The sequence below is a fragment of the Micropterus dolomieu genome, linkage group LG19 (genome assembly GCF_021292245.1).
Source record: "Micropterus dolomieu isolate WLL.071019.BEF.003 ecotype Adirondacks linkage group LG19, ASM2129224v1, whole genome shotgun sequence".
Taxonomy (NCBI): domain Eukaryota; kingdom Metazoa; phylum Chordata; class Actinopteri; order Centrarchiformes; family Centrarchidae; genus Micropterus; species Micropterus dolomieu.
Genome location: NC_060168.1, coordinates 17,482,425 through 17,492,194, shown reverse-complemented (window position 1 = coordinate 17,492,194; position 9,770 = coordinate 17,482,425). Strand labels below are relative to the sequence as shown.

Here is a 9,770-nt window from a genome sequence, read left to right as displayed (position 1 = left end):
CAGTATTGCCTCTCACATATTAAAACATGATGGTTATTTAATTGACAAGATATTTTATAATGCATTTAGAGATGATATTTCAATATTCCATATGCCTAGCTTGATAACTACTAAATACTAGAGTAATGATTATGTTTCGGATGTTTATTGGTCAGGTACACTGAACTTTTAGGGTGCAGTCTTCTTGCTCAGCCTTGTTACTGTCAGGCTGCAGCCTTCACATTTTTGTAAGAACACACTGACTTCACAAGAACAAACACACTTCACGATCTGTAAGAAGAACACACACACCCGTTCTGTGTTGCTAGCAGGCCGTATCAGAGGTGAGGGCGAAGGCCATACTTTTGAATTAATTGAATATCCGACTGAGGGACAATGGGGCCTTTATGGATTTTAACAAATTGTTGCCAGCACCTGCTCCCAGGCCTGATAGAATATAACACTAGACACATGAATACAATGGGCCTTTGCAAGAATACTGCAACCCTGAAAGCTGTGAAGGTCATCATGTGGCACAGCACACGAACTTGGAGTGCAAGTGTTAATGGTAACCAACTGTGTGATTGTTTTATGCATATGCAATGTTTTGCTAATATCAAGATGATGTCTTATTTCTCCTGTCACATTTCAGTCTTATTACTAGTGTGTTATAGTGTTATAGGGCAGAATACGATATTGTTTTTATTCTAAATATGTGTGGAGACATCAACCAATGTAATACAGAGTTTGAGGAGTCTGCTCCCGGTACCAGCTGGGATTCACATGTATTTGTAATTTGCAGTTGTCTGAAATTATTTCTAAACTTGACTTAATTTGAACTTTACTGAAATCTGTGTCTCTTGAAAAGAATACTATTTACTAGTATTATTACTGAAGTAAAGTTGAAAGTATACCTTTGTAATGGCATACCTTTTGTAGTACTGATACTTTTACTAAAGTAAGGGATCTGAATACTTCCACTCCTGCTCTAAAGGGTTTCATAGCAGTATTCAGTTTTGAAGATCTTCTTTATACTGTTGGTTCGTACTGCACACAAGATATAATGGCCTATAAAGTGAAAGACAGATGGTTTTAAGTCATTTTAGAAGTGTCGGCAGATTACTGTGAATAACCACGTTGTAATGTGATGAGGCAATAAAATATTTAGGATGGATAAAATATTTTTGTAACATCATGTTTTCTTTTTTTTTCGGTTGCATATGTTTATTCGTTTTCGTATTTTCTACAACAAATATGAACACAAATATATAAACAAAACATATACTAAACACAAAAAAACATTAAGGAAGAAAACAATCAACAACAACAAAAATTCCTTATCATAAAGTACAGCAGAGCATGTATATGTGACGCCTGAGATGAGATCGAGTTGAGTACAGAGTTGTTGAGGTACTGTTACTTGTTTCCACGTGGTGCTTTAAGAGTTCCCACCCAGTAAGTAGGCCTTTAGCAGGCCTTTTCAGCAGTTTTCGCCATATTACCATAAACGTTTACCTTAAAACACTGCTTATACTTGCATGCCACATTTTGGCCTTTGTCATGGCTCAAAATTGAAATCCATAAAAAAGCGTTGTTTCATCTTGAACCAGAGCATCTGTAGATTAATTCCATATCCGAAACGTTATGATCCAGTAATGTTAAGCACGAAATGAGATGAATAAATCACAGTTTTTGTTATCTTCGTTCACAACTTGTGAGGGACAATACAGTGAGCTTTAACTCTTCTTTGTTTCCTTGAACTGTTCATTGTTTACTTATTAAGTGTATACAGTGAGACAAACCCATGCTCACACTAATCTATGCATCTTTAAAATGAAATAAAAAACTGACTATAGACTATCTAAAAACTTTACATACATCTATATTAGAAAACGTACACTATAGACTACTGTACAAAAAAATTCCCTTCATTCCACTTTTCTCATGCATAGGCCCACACACTAGTGAGCTGAGCTGACTGATACACCTGATGTTAACTAGCTGTAGAATCTTTAACTTGTCTCTACTTTGCCCAGCTGACCATCTTAGTTATCTCCATGTGCACTCTATGTTTAGAACATGAACATAGAGATATTTTCATGTCCTGCTCACATGTGGAAATGGCAACAAGAAAAGGATAAAACTTGATGAGATGTATAAACAAGTTACAGTCTGTTGTCATATTTAATGACCAATGATTATCAGGTTACTGCAGTTATTAGCACTGACTTACCACAGATTGTTTGTTTGAAAGTTGCTCCACTTTAAAACAATGGAGATGCCGGGGATTGAACCCGGGGCCTCATACATGCAAAGCATGCGCTCTACCACTGAGCTACATCCCCTACACATCACTGTCATCACTAAATGACTATGAATACACTAAATTAAAATATCGGTCATAGTCATAGACTGTTTATAAGAAGGTTATAGGTTAGTAGGCAACCTAAGGACCATTTTTGGCGCAGTAATGTCACACAAAATATCATGGGACATTTAAGCAGCAAAACTAAAACGGTAGCATTCGACAACTTAACAACTATCCAGAGAAAACAGATGCCCGATCCGCGCATCACTAGCCTACATTCAACGATAAAATCACCAGTAATATCAAGGTCAAATGGCAGGAGGACGGAGGAGACGAGGGGACACAAAATTGAAAATTAAGAAGAGCCTTTCCATGGTTTCCTTGCGTCTCTCCTGGAACGGACAAGCGGCAACCACCTGGCCTGAAAAGTGAAGCCAATGCAGAAATGCCTTGAAACTGTCCGATTGCTTTAGAGTTATGCCCAATCCCAATGCCCACACTCACACAGACTTTGAGGCACATTCCCGGGAAGTCCGTTAGGGCTTAGGGCTGTCCCACTGTAAAATTGTCAAGTGCGCAAGGGCTCTCTCATTTTGGGCCCTTTTCGTAAGTCCGCATTTCTGCAGACTTTGCCTGAGGGAATTGCCCTCAGTTCATAGCGTTGTGACGTGAAACCGTGAAACACAGGGGTTACCAGGGTTACCAGGGGAAACCCATGCGAGAGAAAAATCAAGGCAAATCTGCCTTATAAGAGAAGAACAAGAACGTAAACAAACAAGAATGGAAACCAATGCTGATGTTAAAAGTATTAGAACATAGATTTAAGATGGTACAGAGAACACATGAGGTCAGAGGAATGCAATCACCTTATTACACACTTAGTTTATTCAACTGTTTATTTTAGTTTTTGCTTAATGATGCCGTTTTGACCAACAATAGTGCATTGATTATTGTAATGTAACTTAGATTGACATTTACCTCTTCTCCATTCTGTAGGGCAGGAGCCTGCAAGACTTAAAAATCAGGCAGAAACATAAAATAAAAAGTGTGCAACATGTTTCAGCGTTGTTACAGCATTTTGAGCCCTTGCAGCCTTTTGCACTCAATGACTTACCAAGTGACATCAGTTAAGTCTGTAAGGGTTCATGTCTTTGGGTTTAGGCAGGACATTGGGATTGGGACAAAATGACCCTATACGAGTTATTACCTCAGTAAACACTTTCCTAGTGAGTTTATGGTCTCAGTCACTTCAAGTTTCAAGTCTTCTTCAATACAGCATGATGTTCAGTTTGTAAATAATGGTCCCATTTAAAGAAATTTAAAGAAAATGTTCAGTTAAAAGGTAGTAATTCTGACTCCACTTTAGTTTTCGTTTAGTTTTCAAATTGAAGCACTGCTTTCTTGAATCATATGAAAGATGGCAATGTTCTTTTCTAAGTGATGTAGTGTCACAATGGTAGTGTGTCTGACTCCAGGTCAGAAGGTTGAGTGTTCAAATCACATCAGGGTCAACCTACAGTCTATTAGAGACGGTTGGTCAGTAACAGCTGAAGGACGCATGCTCCTTGCAGAGGCTGAGCAGCTAAATGGAAACATTAGTTGTGTGAAAAAGAACTTGCAGATGTAAAAATGCAAATAAACATGGAGGGCACTTTTGTCTCCACAGTTATCACCGTGTTATTCTGCTGTGTTACTTCCTCGCTCTGTCCCTGTATGGAGGACAAAATTACTTCTTCTTCAAGTAAATACATAGCCTACTGTAAAGCCTAAAATAAATCATGTTTAATTAAATCAATAAAATAATATATAACCCCTAATGAAATGAATTTTTGTATTCATATCTGTGTTTCTATATTTCTTGACTAACATCAGTGTAAGGCACATAGATGGTATATAAAAAGGTAAGGCATGATGAGGTACAGGATAGATTCAGCTCTATTACTTTTGCCTTGCTAGTGGTGTATAAAGTTGAGCTGATGTTATCTAGCTGTAGGATCTTTCAGTTATGACTATTTTGCTCAGGTGACCAATTAAGGCAAAGACTTGTGAGTTGTATTTTCAGACAAAGGCTATTATCATCTAATGATAAACCCAGTGATGCGCCATTGTCTTTGACCAAATACAGTTTGGTTTTGTTTGAAAGTAGCTCCACCTTAAAAGGATGGAGATGCCGGGGATTGAACCCGGGGCCTCATACATGCAAAGCATGCGCTCTACCACTGAGCTACATCCCCGCTACATGGAGAATCATCAAATGAGCACAGATGACAGAAATTACGCTTATCTCCCAGTTGCAGTGACAGCTGAGAAGTTGAGAGACTAGTCTACTTTCTTAAATTTCTAGGAAAAAAAATGGCTGCGGTCAAAAAGTAAAAAATAATTTTCCTTTCCTAACCACTTGTTGAGATGTGAAGGAGATTTCATTTGGACTTGGAAAAAGACAACCACGGTGCTCACAGAATCGAGTGCACTTCATCGAGGCTTTATTTTCAAAACAAACTTTATTTATAACACATTGAAGATAGGTACAGTCTACTGTGACAAACGTAGGTTTCCTGTACAACACAGAGTCACACCTATTAAGAAAGGATGTTTTCAATGTAGAGGCTACATAGGGTAAATTGAACCATCGATTAGGCTACTCTATTACTCTGGGAAGTAACAACAAAAGGATGATTGTTAAAAATAAAAACAAACAAATATGATTGAAATGTTGAAATTAATAGTAGGCTATAATGGACGGGGAAAGGCAATAGACTATACAAGAGAGCTGAGTCATTAAAATAATAATTAAAGAAAAATCAGGAGTTAAGCAAGGGGCTAGATTAATTATATTCAGACATAAATAGGCTATACAAAGTTTTCTGGCATGGTGCGTTGACTGTTTTATACTTTTGTTAAATAGAGAAAAAAAATGTTTAGTGCATTCAACAACATTTATGTATACAGTGTTTGGTTATGATGACAATATTGTTAAATAGAAATTCAGTAAGCGTGTTTTTCCAAGACTCCTCCTAACTGGATGGAGCTTATCATACAAGGATTTCCATACGTTTTAGAAGGGGTCATGAGCAAAAAATAGGCGGTCTGTTGTTTCTTCATTTACGTGGGTCTGCTGTGGTGAAATTACGAGCAAAATTACAGTGCTGCGTTGCTGCGCAAGGATTTGTGGGACGGCATTATCTCTTTTCCTTCGCAAAGGATGATCCAGTGTACCCTAGCTAAAGGAGATAATAAAGGAAACATTAAGGGACCTTTCCTTAGCTTTTAGAGAATTTGACCATGCAGCTCTTGTCATAGCTGCCACTTAAATACTTCCTGGTTGTGCAATCAGTGTTTGTTGTCAAGACAGGCCAGCAGCTGTAAATCCGTTTTAAAATGGTTTAGCAAGCACCTTCAGAGCTTATGTTTGTTTGTTTGTTTCTTTCTTTCTTTCATTTTATATAATTACTTAGCCCGTTTTGAAAAAAAAGGAACCAAAATACACTTGTTACAAAAAAAATACTATATTATATTTATAACATCACATTAATACAATTACAATAATAAAAACAAATCCTCTGTTGTATTATTCTTAAAAATATAAACATAGGATATTTAATAAATAAAAATATGAGAAAAAATCAGCTACGTTTACACATTTTTTTTAATAAACTTGTTTGTTTTTCACAGTTTCATGTTTGTTTTTCACAGTTTCGTGTTTGTTTTTCACAGTTTCATGTTTGTTTTTTACTTCAACATCTAAGCAGCAGCATGACAAAGGACAGTGTTAAGAAGGCTAGTGTAAATATTAAACTATTAAACAAAAATTACAAGTGTGAAAATGTCTGAATATTGGCCAGCAGATGCCATAGAGTGCCAGCTGCCAAGGGTTGCCACTATGATGTGATCTATATCTAGATAAGAAAAAAATGTATGTTAATGCAAGGTGTGTTGTGATCAGAATTTGATCGTATCTGCCTGTCCACATCAGGAGGAAGTCTGGCTAAAATTCGTTACTGATGTTTGTCATTCACGAACTGTGTCAGCAGTGCCACCAGTGAGTTTCTTTGTGATCTGTTAAGAAAAACAGTATGAGATAATCAAGTAAAATCAATGACCATCAGGGAAAACAAAGATTTGTTCATTGTCAAGGACTTGCTTTTCATTGTTATTATTTGATAAGAATTGGTTAGTACTTATAAGAAATGGTTGGGATTTGAGTTAGCAGTCCGATTGCTGAAGGGTAACGGCCACAACAACTGTCACACAAAGATTCCAATGACTCATAGAGCTATTTATTTTGATTTCCTTTAATTGTTTTTTGGACTTGGATACTTTCATATACTAGGTGTAATCATTGCCTGCACTCAATGGTTATAGTGAACAAACAGGTCTACATAAACTGCATTCAAATGCTGGTTCACATTTGAGTTGTATCTCCATTGTTATCATTTACGATTCACCCAGTGATTATCAAGTCACGTTTTTAGCACGGACTTCCGACAGTTTGGTGTTATGCCGAAAGTGGTTCCATCTAAAACATGGAGATGCCGGGGATTGAACCCGGGGCCTCATACATGCAAAGCATGCGCTCTACCACTGAGCTACATCCCCTGCGGGTTCCTAGCCTACTGTTTACTCATTATACTTATTACCAAGGCCAGTGCTGGACCCTCGAAAAGTCTGGAATGAAAAGTTTGTTTTTGCTTGCAGTGTTTTATTTCTAAGCAAGTAGTGTCTTAACTAACTTAAAATTGTCTCAGTAAATCGGTTGAGAGACTGACGCCCACCACCAAAAAAAACCCCAACATAAATAGTGGAGGCTCTTCCATGTCCCTCACACCCCTTACAAAAACGCACAATGGTTCAGCCCGCCCAGCACTAGGATTCCTCTCCAAACTGGCTAATCAAGCCGAGTGACTGCTGATGCTGGAGCATCAATGTGTCTTGTGACAGTCATGTCGTTGCCTAAGAAAGAGAAATTGGGGTACCATAAAGAACAGAAAGAAAGGAAAGAGAAGGAAAAGAACTGCTAATTTCCTTCAAAGGAAAGGTGAGCACAATCACATCTAACAGTTAAAATGGTTTAAACTAATATCAGCACCTGTTTAGATAAAAGGCAGTCAACAAGGAATCTAGCTTGGCGCATTTGCGTTATAGGGTACAACAAATTATTGTCAGTATCATAAATTAATTAGCATCATAAAAACAATGTCATATGTTTATCATTAGGCTATATCAATTATACCTAGCAAAGCTACAGACCAATCAGTTTTCTTGGAATATGGCATCACCATTTGTAGAAGATCCTGTACACTTATTCACTGCCTGGAGCTTTTAATGTTGAAACACCTATACACAGCCAAGAAAGAAATTGTCAAATATTGACATACACAATTGCCCTGGAGGAACATGTTGCAGCCACTACAGCTGGTTCCCAGCTGTTAGCTGAAGCCATCTAATTTAATGTTTTAAAATGTATCAGAAATCAGACGAAATAATATTAAAATAAATAATCAAATGGATACACTGCCTGCACAATTATTAGGCAAGTAAGTATTATATTTTCTATGCACAATTTCCAATTCCAAACCATATAAACTTTCATGCTCATTGGAGTTTTCAGGGAGGGTGTGGCGAAAGTGAATCACTTCTTATGTCAAGGTGTGCATGATTATTAGGCAGCTTCATTATTTCAGGTAAAATGGGCCAAAAAAGAGATTTAACTGACACTGAAAAGTCAAAAATTGTAAAATGCCAATCAGACGGATGCTACACTCTTATAATAATAACTAAACTTTTGAGGCGTGACCACCGAACAATCAAATGTTTTGTTGCGAATAGTCAACTGGGGCGAAAAGTGCATGGAGAAGAAAAGGCACAAATTAACTGCAAAAGACTTGAGTAGAATTAAACGTGAAGCTACCAGGAACCCATTATCCTCCAGTGCCACCATATTCCAGAAGTGCAACCTACCTGGAGTGTCAAGAAGTACAAGGTTTGGCACCTTGTACTTCTTGCTCAGAGTGCTCGGAGACACGGCCAATGTCAGAAGGCTGAAAAACGACCACCACTGTGATTCACAAACAAGATTGGCCAAAGAAATACCTGAGAACAAATTTTTCAAAGGTTTTATGGACAGATGAAATGAGAGTGACTCTTGATGGACCAGATGGATGGGCCCGGATCACTGATGAACACGGCATCACTTCTTATGTCAAGGTGTGCGACTCAGGCACCAGCAAGGTGGAGGAGGGGTACTGGTATGGGCCGCATTAAGGATGCACCTTTTCAGGCTGAAGGTGGACTGAAACTCAACTCCCAAAACTACTTCCAGTTTCTGGAAGATACTTTCTTCAAACAGTGGTACAGGAAGAAGTCCTTAGCATTCAAGACAGCCATGATCCTTATGCAGGACAATGCTCCATCACATGCATCCAAGTACTCCACTGCTTGGCTAGCCAGCAAGGGCCCGGGTACTGACCTGGCCCCTTTCCTCCCCTGACTTGAATCCTATTGAGAACTTGTGGTGCCTTTTCAAACGTAAGATTTACAGCAAAGTCCTTATATACACACTTTAAATGTCTCCGTTTACAGTCAGGGAAGACAATACACCTCCTTGAACAGCATTTGGGAGGCTGTTATTGCTGCTTGAGCGAAAGTTGATCGGGAACGGATCATGAAACTGACAGACTCCATGGATGGAAGGCTCATGGCAGGTATTTAAAAAAAGGCTGGCTAAATTGGTCACTAAATGTATTTTAAAGGCCAAAACTGTTATGTCATTTTGTGTTGTTACAGTTACTGATATGATTTTTGTAATTTAGTTGCCTAGTTATTCTTACTTTTTCATAGTTAAACATTCAGTTTTGAGGTTTAATTATATTTTGGATTGACTGAGAGCAATGTGTTTCTTCAATGATAAAATTAATGCTGAGGAATACAATTTGCCTAATAATTGTGCATTGTGTGTGTAAATAAGAGTTGTTAATTCATCAGCAAACATACCTAAATAAATAAATCTCTTTAGTTTATTGCTGTATTTCCACATTTAAGTAACATCAGTATAATGTTAGGTACTTGATGGACCATCGTCATCATCATGTGTTTTAGAACATGAACTAAAGCCATTTTTGTCCTCATGCCCTGCTCAGGTGTGTAAGCAAGAGCGTACAAACAGCTAACTGCAACTGTATTGCTTTTAGCCTGTTAATGTGTTATTTCTCCATTTATAAGTTACCCACCATGTGTGATTACACAAGAAACACTGGAAAGCACTGTTTATGAGCTGTTGTTGCTGAGTGGTTAAGGCGATCGATTATAAATCCATTGGGGTCTCCCTGTGTAGGTTTGAATCCTCCTGCTCAGATATTAAGGCTTAGTTCAGACTGCAGGCAGGTTACATTTGTATCTAGAATCAGAGCATGGACTGAAAATAACTGTATGGTGTTGGTGATGCCAGAGAACACAGACCTGGGGCCTATCCTACGAAGCAAGTTCA

At 37.9% G+C, this 9,770-nt stretch overlaps 3 non-coding genes across 3 annotated transcripts; all 3 read right to left on the bottom strand.

Annotated features, from left to right (window-relative positions):
• Nucleotides 1-2,252: 2,252 nt before the first annotated feature.
• Nucleotides 2,253-2,324, bottom strand: trnaa-ugc. Its single transcript has one exon. It is a non-coding gene; the product is annotated as a tRNA-Ala (tRNA).
• Nucleotides 2,325-4,449: 2,125 nt separating this feature from the next.
• On the bottom strand, nucleotides 4,450-4,521 carry trnaa-ugc. The gene has a single exon. It is a non-coding gene; the product is annotated as a tRNA-Ala (tRNA).
• A 2,290-nt stretch (nucleotides 4,522-6,811) lies between these two features.
• trnaa-ugc lies at nucleotides 6,812-6,883 on the bottom strand. The gene has a single exon. It is a non-coding gene; the product is annotated as a tRNA-Ala (tRNA).
• Between the last annotated feature and the right edge of the window lie 2,887 nt (nucleotides 6,884-9,770).